The 13420-nt window shown below is 46.2% G+C and overlaps 2 long non-coding RNA genes across 2 annotated transcripts; one reads left to right on the forward strand and one right to left on the reverse strand.

Moving 5' to 3' along the window:
- The first annotated feature begins 1869 nt into the window (after nt 1-1869).
- On the forward strand, nt 1870-5894 carry LOC121836238. The gene is made up of 2 exons (XR_006077851.1): nt 1870-1947; nt 5781-5894. It is a non-coding gene; the product is annotated as an uncharacterized LOC121836238 (long non-coding RNA).
- LOC121836239 lies at nt 5358-13144 on the reverse strand. The gene is made up of 3 exons (XR_006077852.1): nt 13056-13144; nt 8760-8931; nt 5358-5407 (listed from the first exon to the last, which is right to left on the reverse strand). It is a non-coding gene; the product is annotated as an uncharacterized LOC121836239 (long non-coding RNA).
- Between the last annotated feature and the right edge of the window lie 276 nt (nt 13145-13420).

Raw genomic sequence — 13420 nt, forward strand, 5'->3', positions numbered from 1 at the left:
CGGGCAACACGGTTGCCGGGCGGCAGCAGCATGTTGCCCGACTGTTGTTGTTGGCTCGATGTGACAGGGTCGCCGGCAACACGACTTCCCCGTGTTGCCGGATAGAGTTGTCCAACTGTTGCCTCAGTGTGACAGGGCCTTAAAGCAAGATAAACAGGACTCCGGTTGCGCCTTTTGTTTTACCCGCCGCAGAACCACACTGCGCCGACGGCCCCTAGATGTGCGCCGCTGCGCCGACTTTTGGTTCTAACTTCTGCCGTGCTTTGAAACCGCCGCCGCGGACTTCAGTCTAAGCGACGGAGTGGTTCTCCAAGTGTGTGCGCCTGCTAGGGTGCGGCCTACCCTATTTCGAACCCTCGTCCTTGAGTACCGAGCTTCCTACCACCTGGCAGGACGGGAGTTGGTTTTATTTCGGGGAATCCACCCATGTCAAATCGCCCTCCAAGAAGGGGGCGGGGGGGGGGGGGGGGGGGGGGGGGGTCGACTGTTTGGAGGGTAGGCGGCCGCCCCCGTCGCCTCCCGCCTCCCCCTTGGGTCTGCCCCTGGATTGACAGAAGCCCGCGTCGCCCGCATTGTGAGTGCACTTGGGCTGTTGTAGTGGCTCTAGGCTGTTGATGCTGAAGCCTTTCATCCGCGGCTTGCCGTCAGCTGGTCCGGCTGCTCGACGGTGAGGAAGCGGCGAAAGTGACCTCTGAAGCAAATCGAAATCCTTGTTCATCTTGTGGGATGCTGCGTCGTGGTGACGAGCGAATCCCAACATAGGAAAGGAACGGAGGTTTTATTGCCTCGGCGGCGTCGGTCGACGGACGTTCCTCTGTCCCGCGTGACTGTGTAGCGGGCGGCCGTGCTTCCCTGAAGCAGACGACGACGAGGTTTTATAGCGCCAAAATGCTGGTGATTGTGCGTCGCCACAATCTAGTTATCCGGTGTCAAAGTGTGGAAGGTGTCCAAGTGTACTGAGGGCGGGAACTACGAGCGTTTTGCCTTGCTTTCGTAACCGAAACCAGAACAGCGAGATAACTGCCTTGCGTACTCCCAAATGATGGAAGCAATAAGTTGCCAAAACCTGTTTTTAGGGTTTCAAGCCGAGTAAACAAGACAAATATAATTAAACTTCGTTGTTTGTATGCAGGAGGACTTATATAACACAACAATACATTTTTTCCAAAACGAAAAAGAAAGTAAAACTTCGTCCGCCGTATATGGCAGCAACTTCTTTACTGCGAAACCTATGCTGGCAACGTAAGCGGTTTTAATATGGCAGCCTCCGCTTTGCGCCGCGTTCCCTTTCCCTCGTTCCCCCCCCTGCCCTGTCCGTTGACTTCTGCGGCAACCCCCGGTCACAGTCCCAGTTTCGCGGCGCTGACATTAGCGTCGCCACCATCAGCGGCGCTGTGCATAGCGTCGCCACCGGCAGCAGCGCTTAGGTGGTGGGAACTCTCATTAATACAAAAATACATTATAAAACTTTGTCCGCTAACAGTACTTTCAACAAAACGTCTTCACCGCACCATGAAAATAAAATGCAATTTATTTTATATATTTCTTTCTGTTCGTTCTGTTTTCGGTCTAAAACCAAAACTCTAAACCGACCCGCTGGCCTCGCCGGTGCCCTGGAAGGCGCCGCGGCGCGTATTTCCAAAACCTGGCCATTCCAGATCTGCCGCGGAGCGGCGTGCTGCGATTGGCCAGATTACCGCCGGACAAAATATTGACGGCGACGCACATACGACGCCGGTCGCCGGCAGGAGCGTCTGCTACACTCCGGCGGATACTTTGGTGCCGTGGCCCGTGGCCACGGCACCAAAGTATCATCTGCCAGTGCATATCCATTGAGTTATTCCGCATATTACGCGCATAAAAGTCGGCAGCAGAAGTTTCGAGCATGCCGATGTCCACAGTTCGACTGCTCCAACCTCGGCGATTCTCTACCCAAGCTCGAATGAGGTAGGCCTCGCTGCTCTGTTCCGTAATTGAAACCGTGTACACGTGGAGTGCTTGCAGTGCTAATGCGCAGTGCTTTTCAACCGTAATTCAAGAAGCGAGAACGATAGCCTTGCACAGCGTGTGTGGCTGGTGTCAACGTTTTCCGTGTGACTCTTATCAAAGTAAGCCTTGTCGCCTTCCTACGCGCCCGCGTAGCGCCCGCAATTCTGTCAATCGTACTGCTCAATTAATTCGCCGTTTTTCTTGCTCTGAAACGCTATGCAGATTTTATATCCACTTCAATGCTTCACAGCTGAATGAACACTTGTTTGTCGCTGAACAAGATTGCCACGAACGGATTTACTTCCGCGGTTTTACGCCCCGCAAGTGTTTACTTTTTCTGCCGTATTTTCACGTTTTATTGCACAGACTGCTTTGATTTGTACCAGTTTTAGGCTATTTGGCGCATACCAAATTTCGTGAAATTAAAAGGACGCGAATTGGTTTCAAGCTGTTTGTTTCTTGCGCCTATCATGATTTCACGTCGTGTTATTTTGATCAGCACTGGAGGTGAGCAGAGAATAAAAACCCATACAGAACTCGGTTTCAATAGATGGGGGCCTTTTCGTGGTGCCTTTTTGTTCACTGTTCCCTCCTCTGCACTTGATACATAGGTATGTCACCTGCCCTTTCAGCCTGTGGAGGTCCATGGGAATTAGAACGGAAGCATTAAAGCCATCTTCAGAATTACTTGTGCATTAAATCCTGTTACCCACGGGACATTCTTGTGTGAATCCAAAGTCCATGCTATTGAGAGCTTCTCTATGGTAGTGATAGACTCCAGCTACAATCTAGTTTTGTCATCTTTATTTCGGTCCCATCAATTTCCAGCTGCTGATGTCATCACTGTGTAATGCTGAAGTTCTAAAGGTCCCATAAATTACAGGCAGATCCAGACAATCCAGGACACTGAGCACAACGAATGCAATGCTGCTGGTTCTTACGACCAGCGACTTATACGCACACACCCCTAACATGCCCCAGGCCGAGTCCCTAATAGCCGCGTCCCACTAGAGCGACAAACGACAGCAACAGACGACAATGAGCGATATACAACACTGACAAACAGCCTCTTTGTCGGAGTCCTCTGTCCCACCTGGCAGACACGAGCAGAACACGGGGACAAGGAAACTTCTTTCCTAGTGGGACTAGAGTTGTCAACAGCACTTCAAAATAGACAAACAGAGTATGGCGACGCGGTTTTCTTGTTTTGCTTTTTGGGCGTCAAACGCGCCGACAAACACGGTGAAAGTGGAGACGATGACTTTATTCCTTGTTTAAAGGGATACTACTACGAAATTTCCGCGCTCATTTTTTGGTCTATATGTGTTCAAAAAAGCACCGCCAAATCGAACATACCAATATCGTGTTAAAAAAGTCATGAAAAGGAATTTTAAGACGAATTAAACGATTAGCAAAGAGCACCTGGTGGATGTCGCTAACGCCTCGCTTGTAATGCCCGTCTAGCAACCTTGGCAGCTAGTGGCGGAGGTTGTCTCGCCTCCGGCCACGACGAGAAGAGGGGCAGGGGGAACTCCCCTCTTCCCGAGAATGCCTTTTGTGTGTCACAGAAGTCGCTATTGTCCCCCTACAAGATTATAGAAGATTAACCTGTCACTCAAAATTTGTACAAAAGCAGCCGCTTCGGTGGCTGGAACAAGCTGGAACAACTAGGCCATCATCTCGACGGCAGCCTCGCCGTAGCTTTGCTCGTCTTGAGACGACCTACGTCACGATTGCGTTGGATGTCACATGGTCTCCGCTGGGCCTTCTCCGAGCGCTTGCCAGAGTGGGCCGTTTATAACGAAAAATACAGCCACCAGGCTCAAAATACAAACGTGTGATTGTCATTTACGGATATTGTGGATCATATTCAACCTATTTTTGAACACGACGGAAATATTTCAAATTTCGTTGAAGTATCCCTTTAAAGCTTCCGCTTGCCTTCATTTGCCGTTGGCGACTTTCCGAAAACAGTCGTGACAATCGACACCCAACTTTTTCCGAACTAGAATTCCTGAATCGTTCCTTTTTTTGGGTCGTTCGAAGCATTCCAGGTGCGCGCCACGGAATTTCACGGGAATTTCATTGTTCCCCCATAAAACGCCTCCAAGGGAAGGCGTTTTATGAGGGACAATACGGGGGTAGTTTTATTAGGGACAATCACAGAACGGATGACAAGTCTCTCGTTTTGCCGGAATGGCTTGCCGCAGAACTGATGGAACGTCGTGTCCTACTTCGTGGTGAGCGGTCTTACTTTGGTCAGTCCTCGCACATGGGTGTATCCATCCTGATGCAGGGGTGTAGACTTCGGCATCTTGAAGCACCAACTCGCGCACCAGGTTTTCGCGAGCAAAACCAGCCACAGCAAATTCCCTTTTGCAACACGACATCTAGCAAGCAAGCCGTGCCCGCGACCACTACGAGCAATCCAGGAATCGAAACTGCGGGAGCAGGAACGATCAGTGGCCGCCAAGGACTGAGTCACGGCAGGAATGGGAGGGTGGGGAAGACAGCAACTGAAGGCAGAAGTGGGTAAGAAAATTAAGTTTGTCTCCGAGAGATGTTCCTCGGTGGGACTGCTTGCTGCGCTTCAAGTTGAACAACAGACAACAACTCGTCCGTCGTTGATGGTTTGTCGGCGCTTGTAGCAGATGTTGGTCGTTGCAGTGGAACAGCATCAGCGACACAAAACTTCGTGCTGTCGCCGGACGAAAATCGGCGTTTGTCGATCTAGTGGGACAACGCTATAAGAATTTTCTACTCAAAGTACACAAATCTATGCTATACATCCCTCGCGAGGCCTTTCCCAGAATTAGCAACACCTTCCCAGATAGACAATCATGGATGAACCCCTGGCCTCAATCCTGGCAGTGTTACAGCAGAGGAACGCGGGCACCGCAGATGCCTGTTCTGCTGCGGCTCACTAGCATGTCAGTCGAGGGAGACTCAAAGAACTCCAAGTTGGGACGTTAGCACAAAAGCAACATTTTCCCCCTCTGCTTGAACTTCTAGAGCGAGCCACACCGGGATCGAGACAATCAGCACAAGTACATGGTGGCTCCTATGACGCATCTTGTAACGCCTTCATCTCAATCGCCATTCTGCAGCAGTTCTTTTAGGCACAGTCTTCAGAAGGTAATCAAATGAGCGTGCACAAGCTACATCAGAGTTCCAGGTGCAGTTCGGGGTCTTGCATCCGAGAAATATTTCTCGACAGTCACCACATATGTTGATGAACACCAGTGTTGCAGGCAATCATCTGCCAAGAAGCCACACTTGATCATGCAGACGCTTGCTTCCCAGAGGTCGATTGCATAGAACTCTATGGAGCAGCCCGATCCTGCCCATCAACCAGGCCTTTGGCACGTTCCCTCTGTGTAGCATTGCAGATGCTTGAAGTAGACTGTAGACTGCCTGCCTGATGGGGAAAGGAAGACCAAGCAGTCAATCCAAGCCACTCTTGAACCAATGTGCAGAAAAGGAAAAATTCAAACGTGGAGATATGAAACATGCTGTATGCACGACAGATTGTAGGTCGCTATGCTTGTTCTGGGAGCGTCCCAATCAATCCATTGAATGGGAGTGGGGCACTCGCCTTATTAAAGGGCCCCTGAGAAGACAATCTAGTTTAACAATCTAGTTGAAACACACATGTCAAAAAAAAAAAATTATGTGAAAAAAATATTTTTTAGAGCAATATTGACGGCGCGAGACGCAATTTAGTCGGCAGTCACGTCCGATTTAGTCGGCAGTCGCGTCCTTACCACTTGTTTTCTCTCTTGGCATTTCAGGAGCGTGGAGGGGAGGTCGATCGCCTTCGCCTTTACGATCGAGATGGTCATCTTGGAATGACCCGTGACGTCACGGACTTCGCAAACAATTTCAATTAAATCTCTCCCAATCAATATTGCTCGGTAAAATTTCTTTTTTAACACATGTGTCCCAACCAGACTGCTTAAAAAAAACATTTTCTTTTTCTTTTCAGGGGTCTTTTAAGTTAGCCACAAAGTTACTTCCCAACCAGCAAGTTATCCCTTAAAGTCCTGCTGCATGCTACCTAAGGAACAAAGTTTAAGATGGGAAATTTGGATCGGAATGTGCAAGAATGCCTTCCAAGGGGAAAAGCATTGACGTGCATGCTCCGCCAAAGCTACATTTCACCAAAATGTAATGAATTTATGCCTACACTACACCATAAGGGAGTTTTCGTTTGTATCTACCGAAACTAATAGTTCAGGCGTCGCAGTACTGCCAGATTGTTCCTGCAACATTGTGTGAATCGCTTAGAACTTCCGGTTATTGCTTAGAATAATGTGTGATTTGATTTGATTTACACACCGAACATGACTCAGTTCTCGGATGTTTCGTGATATCTCTCATTGTACGTGGTATGTTCGGGCAGTCTAATTATCTCCGTTGAGTGCGCTTCTCACACCACACACTGGTGCACTGCCGAGAAGCTACACCCGTGGAGTAGGCATTGCAATTCTGCTTATGTCGCTTTGCCACAGGGCAGCCATGTCTTAAAGGGGCACTAAAGTGCTTTTTGAGAGCCTCGTTTTATTGTTATAACTCAATCTACGAGCACTAACCATCCTTAAAAAGCAAAAATTACATTCATCTGCGGCCGATTTCCATACTAAAAAAATCAATCAGAATTCTCGACACTTCGCGTCAGCGCAGAATGGCAGATGGCGCTACCGAACCTTCGTGAATATGGTCAAACAACGGACGGCACGTGTCGGCTACTCGCGAGCGATGGAGTCCACCGTGGACAAGCTGCCGACCAGTCGTGCTCGTCCACGCAGGAACCCATCGCTCGCGAGTGGCTGACATGCACCGTCCGTCGTTCGACCATATTCAGCAAGGTTTGGTAGCGCCATCTGTTATTCTCTGACGATGGTAAGTGTCTGGAACTTCGATCACTTTTTTAAGATACGAATTTGCAGCAAATGAATGTAATTTCTGGTTTTTTAGGATGATTAGTGCTCGCAGATTGAGGTATGACCATAGAACGAGACTTTCAAAATACACTTTAGTGCCCCATTAAAGGGATACCGAACCGAAATTCGGATTACGCAAAATAAGGATGCATGAGCGTTGAACAAAACGCTAGGAACTCCAAGACATGACTTGTACATTAGTATCTCAAACAGATGGCCGCTCTTTTGAAAAAAAAGTGCGGCCATCTGTGACGGTCTTTGACGTTGTTGTCCTCCGGCAGAATTGCAGAATGAGGGGAAGCAGCCTCGCTTCTCTCTTTCTCGCTTCAGTTCACTAGCTTGAAGGGACGTAGCGAGAAGGAGAGGGAACGGGAATCGTGACGTGACTTGTCTCGTCGGCCGTGTTCACTCGCACACTTCTTTTCCAAAAATACAGAGATCCGTTAGAGATATCGCTGTATGAGTGTTGTTTTGGGGTTTTGCAGCGTCCCGCCTATCCGTTTACCCTTGTTTTGTGAGCTCGAAATTTCTGTTCACTATCCCTTTAAGGGTAAAAGCACTATTCCAGGGTGAAAGGTGGACAACAAAGCATGAATTAGAAAAATATATATATATGTGAAAGAAAAGGAAACTTGGTGAATGCTGATGTGATATTTACCTTGCAGTAAACTTTGCTAAATAAAAATCTGGTTAGTCTATATGATAGACTTTGACACCTTGAAAATATTACACACAATTCCTTTATGTGGTTAGCATACTTATTTAATGATGCTTGCTTATCCAAGGTGCTCATCAGTGAGTAAATAATACAATCGTCCCCAGAGTCCGACCTGTATTTCTGGGGGCGTGCTGTGTAGTACGTCATTTATATATGTCAAGACTGACCCTAAAGCAGAACTGTGAGCTACAGCTGAATATGCTGGCAGAGGGTTTGCAACATTACCGCTGCTTTCCACACTTTGGCTTGAATTTGTTAGGTGGGAATCAATCCAGTTAGTTACTGCTGGTTCCATCTTAAATGTTTTGATTCTGGCCACAGGTCTCCAATGTGGCACTCAATAAGAGGCCAGATATGAGCCTACATATCATATAAACCTGCTCTGTGTCATTTAGTGCTAATGCAATGAGCTGTTTCCTGTGCTCTGTTCACCACCAAGTTGACAGTGCGATGGGAGCAACACATTCACTGGACCTATCGACCGCCTTCCTCTCGTCACCGGACCCTGCTCCTGGCGCATGGATGTAGGCGGGGATGTCTGATCAGATGGCAAATGATGGGCGTACAACTGGTCCAGCAAGCACGTAGCTTCCAATGCACCATCAGCTTAGGGGTGAGCGGTGTATACCAGTTGTGCGACGGTACATAGGCCAGGTCAGGAAATGAGATACATTTAATTCTCTCATGAGCTACAAACAACGGAACTAAATAGCCATAAAACCTTTATCCAAGACGACACATACGTAGCACCCGAAACGAAGGTGTGGGATGGCGATAGGTGATACCATCAAATGACAAAGCAGTACAACATCATGCTTGTGTTTAATATCTGTTAAAGCGCGTGGCGGTTCTGCAATAACCCGCACATTAAATTGAGAAAACTAATTCGCAACTAGCAACATGGTTTTGTAGAAATCAAATATTGTTTGGAATTTTTGTGTGACGCTTCATGTCCCCAGTATTTAGGTTCATCAAAATTGAGTGCTGAAAAAACATTAATTCAAGGCTTTTACAGTACCTCTATCCTCATTCCATTTCATTGAATGGCAGTGACAGCACCATAGGAATTGAACAAAGAGTGAAACCTGCCACCTTGTTGACAAACCTACCTGCTGAAGGTGGCCACGAGATTCCCTTGTCACCACTTGGTCACTTGAATAAGCCAATAACTATTGTATCTAGAGGTACTGTGGCAGCAATGTTGTAGCTGTGATGCTCATCGGGCCAGGTCTCTTTCAGATGTGCATGTTCCCGTCGAAGAGTAGCCCATCGCCATGGCAGCTGGTATTGACAAGAGTATAAATACATTAGTCGAAAAATTGAACAGTCAGACAAGCTAGTCTACATGCCACACAATTCTACACATGGAGACTAAAAAAAAAAGAAAGCAATGCGACATTGTCTTTACAGGGCTTTGCATCTCAACTCTCTTCCCTAGCCCTGCGTTGACCAAGACGTTATGTGTGCATAGTTGCAAGTTCAGACAAAATGGGACAATCTACCTACGTCGATCTCTATAGTTTGCATTGCAAAAGCAAACCATGTTTTTTTATGTCGGCAGTGACAAGGTATAACACACGCATTACAACCATAATCTGATTTTCTTTATCTTTTTTTAGAAAATAACAATTCTGTAAAGCAAACCCACGTTACAGCCTGTACCATGTCTAAGTGAGGTGACTTAAATTCTGGTTGCTCTCCTGAATATCTATAATAAAGCACTATACACCTAGCTGTGCTAGAGCATTTCTTTTTCAGAGGCTACCCAGCAGCACAAAGCAAGTAAGGGACAGAACTTCCTTCAGTTGTCTAAGACCGGAGAATGAACCTCTCACAGGGGTGAATGTGCACGAAAAACACTATTTAGAAATGTATAACAATGAGTGCGGGCCGGATGTAGGTAATACGACAGATGTATAATTTATGGCGCCATTGAGCGTATGTACAGTCAGCACGGAATGAAACCCGAACGCCGCAGCGCGTGGCCATCGTCACAGGCTGCTCCACCTGGAGGGCTCCTGAGAACTAATGAAAATGCACCGGGGTGCCAGGGTGCGTGTCCTACTAAGCTGTGCTCGACCCTCGACCACCGGCGAAACGCGGAAGTCCCAGATATGTCGCGCGAGAGTCGAGCACACCTTAGTAGGACCTGCACTTTCGCTCCAAAGCACATTTTCATTAGTTCTCAGGGGCCCTCCAGTGGAGCAGCCTGTGACGATGGTTTCATTCTGTGCTGACTGTACAATGTCTAGACATGCGAATTTGCTGTCCAGGCAAACGTGTTCCCCACTGCTTTATTCTGAGCGACGATTGCTACTCAATAACGTCACTGCAGCGTGGTGGTTTCAGACGGTGCTGTGTCATTAGCTATTTTCAGACGTTGGATACTTAGCAGCAGACGGAAAAACTACTGTCGCAACTTCTACATCCATTTAGCCCAACTACCTGACTAGATAAAATCATAACTAGGGATGTCGCAAACCTGCCGAGATTGCAGGAGTTAAGGTTTGAATTTGAAAAGGTTGCGAATTTCAAACCCTGCTGTGTTTCGAATTTGAAAAGTTTGATAATGTAAAGTTTCTGAAAGTTCAAGTTTGAAGATTTCAACTCTCTTTACAGATTGAATATGAAAAGTTTGAAAATTTCGAATTTCTTCGCTATACATGTTTGAAGAATTCAAATTTAGGTTTTTGAATCTCAAGGTACAAGATCAAATACCACAATTTAAAATAAAGTTTTTAAGGGCTCATCTAGAAAAAACTTGAAAGTGCTACAAAGTTGACTAAAAACGCTGCACATTTTATTTTGTGCCATAAACACTACTTTCTTCTCGGTACCGGGTTCTTAGGATACTTCTCGTTATTTACTATGATTAATGAAACAAGCCTTGAGTTGGTTGGACGGTTCAGCGACAAGACTTGAGGCGGTCTGGTATGCATCAGGAATGGCTACCTCTTTGCAAACTGGAAGCAATGCGATTGAATACCCCTAAATGAGATGCTGGCATGAGACAATGAAATATACAAGTTGATGCGTGCAGACAAAGTCGCCAAGGCAAGACATCTTGCTTTACGAAAGTTTGTAGTTGCTCTGGGCGTTTATTTCCAGTGGAATGGCCCGTGGGGCAGAGAAAACACTGCACGCAGGTACAGCACCCGACAGAGCTCAAGGTCAAGAAGCATGCAACCAGACAAGCTCATAGGTCCCCCGGCCCCCCAAGATACACCTGATCAGGTAATGACCGGTCATGCATCAGGCTCACTACACTACCGGTTTCTTTGGCATTTCAGTGGCTCCAAGGCAAGGCACCGGCCTACAAACCCCAGGTGGCAGGTTTTATTCCCGGCCCAGGTGCCCGCAATTTGACAAAGGCTTATTGCCGAGAAGGTCATGCAATCAAGCTTTCTGTTGCACGTCAAATGATCCCCAGGTGTTCCAAATTAATCCTCAGTCGTATGCTGAGGTGTTCTGAATGCCCGTCGTCTGCTCGGCTTCTAAAACCCTCAGATTTGATTTTGCATAGCTGGTTCTTCGTGCTTTCCTTCTTAGAAAAATAAGAAAACAAGTGGAGATATTAGTCGCTTTTAAAATACAACTGGATAATGACGATAATGGATCAAGTGCCTATCCAGTGTTGCCTCTCACGAATCGGTGTCACTTTCAGTGCACGCCTTTCCCCAACCAGCCACAACACGAGGAGATTGGGCAACTTGCATTCAAACACAGCCAGGGTTATGAACAACCATGAATGAAGAAAGAATAAAACAATTAAAACAGGGACAACACAGCCACATCTTTCAACTAGCAACAGACGAGTAAACTCTCCACAGCGAGCAGCCAACTATACCCAGGAGGGAAAGGGGGGAGAAGGGGAGATAAAAAACGCAAAGTGCAAATCAGAGAGGTGGATTTATCTCGAATTTTAGAAATTCAACCTCAGTTTTCATCAGCAGGAAGGAAGGGTTTGACACGTTTTTACAGCAGCAGGGAGATCATAGAGTCATTCGCCATGAACACAGCAAAAAACAATGTGTCAAACCCTTCCCTCCTGCCGACAAAAACTGAGGTTGAATTTCTAAAATCCGAGATAAACCCACCTCTCTGATTTTCACTTTGCGTTTTTTATCTCCCCTTCTCCCCACTTCCCCTCCTGGGTATAGTCGGCTGCTCGCTGTGGAAAGTTTACTCGTCTGTTGCTTGTTGAAAGATGTGGTTGTGTTGTCCCTGTTTTAATTGTTTTATTTGTTCTTCATCCATGACATGAACCAACACGCTCTTCTCCTAAGCAAGCTTATGAACAACGCACCAGTAATGTGCCTTCATCGGATTTCAAACCTGCAGACAAGGGACCTAAAGTTTACTTTGGGGCAACCTACGCAGTTTTACACGGTACGACTTTCAGGTACGAGACCAGCCGCCACTACAAGCGAGTCGTTGGTAGCACCACCACATCTTTGTATTAATAATATTTAAGACCTTATACGATTAAACTTTCTTCACACTTTGTCAAATTTCTGTTCAAAAGTTCGAAATTCGTCAAAATTCTGTATGTTTCACTTTGAACAATTTTTCCCCTTGAAGTGGAAACCTCAAAGATTATTTTTCGGTTTCATTCCAATATGAAGAAAATTATCATGTTTCGGTGTGATTCCGGTTTGCACACGAATAAGTTTTTTTCTGATGTTTGGTTTTCTTTTCCATTCAATGCCCTGGTGCCCAACAGCTCATTACTCCTCAAAACCTTAATCCCCCCCTTTTTTTTTCCTTTATGAAGAGTTGTGTTATCATTCCATGTGACTGCAGAGAACAGAGTGAGGGAAGCCCTGAGCGACAGTCTCGAGATTACGAGTCACAAATATTCTTTTTAATGTTGGGACCTTCTTTGTAGTGTTTCTGTGAACTCCGGAAAAACGTAAACACCCTGGTGCTTTACGATTCGAAATACGATAACATAATCAATGGCTTAAAAGAAACAATATTTATGTCATCTTCAATGTTATCGTCTTTTGAATTGTAGAATATAAACTCTTTGTCACTGGCCCGTCAGGTGTACTAATTTCAGGGAATTAGGTGCCAAATGTAAGAAAATAAGAAGCACAACCGTGCTTGCAACGTTACATCGCGCAAAAGGTCTCCATACCAACACAAGTCTTTAGTAGAGTTGATAAATACAACGTCGTTCGTGTGCTAAGCTTCTACACTCCGCATATTACAACTCGTTCAATTTTGTCTTTCGGCACCGTCGAACAATTCTATTCGATCCGAACGTTTCATTCCCCTGTGTAGCTTCCATTATTTCCTTTTTTTAAGGCCGCTTAAGATGATGAAAACGCCCTGTGATCCATGCTTTAAGGAATATCTTCTGATACATGCACAAGAAATCTTCATGAATCGTGAATACATACCGTTGTGTTGCAGCGGGCGACTGCTCAGATTCAAATCACTTCACTCCCAAATGTATTTTCAGCTCTAATTAAATAGAAGGGCACGCTACCGTTTTATTTATAGCATGTCGACTTTTCAGAAATCTCGTGTCGAATTATAGTGGTGTACGAGCTTACAACTAAATACAGTAACGTAGAATGCCGTTAACTTGACCACTGCAGCTTCAGCAGCCTCAACTGGTCGCAGCCATTTTGCTTGTTGTCGATTTCGTTTCTGTTCGTTCGTAGTCGTTAGGTTCGTTAACATTACGTTAACGTATTAAAGCATTAAATATATTACGATAAATGATAAATAACAATTTTAGTTAAATGTTTTGTTTTGGTTT

This window comes from Ixodes scapularis, unplaced genomic scaffold (genome assembly GCF_016920785.2).
Source record: "Ixodes scapularis isolate PalLabHiFi unplaced genomic scaffold, ASM1692078v2 PGA_scaffold21__2_contigs__length_744675, whole genome shotgun sequence".
Taxonomy (NCBI): domain Eukaryota; kingdom Metazoa; phylum Arthropoda; class Arachnida; order Ixodida; family Ixodidae; genus Ixodes; species Ixodes scapularis.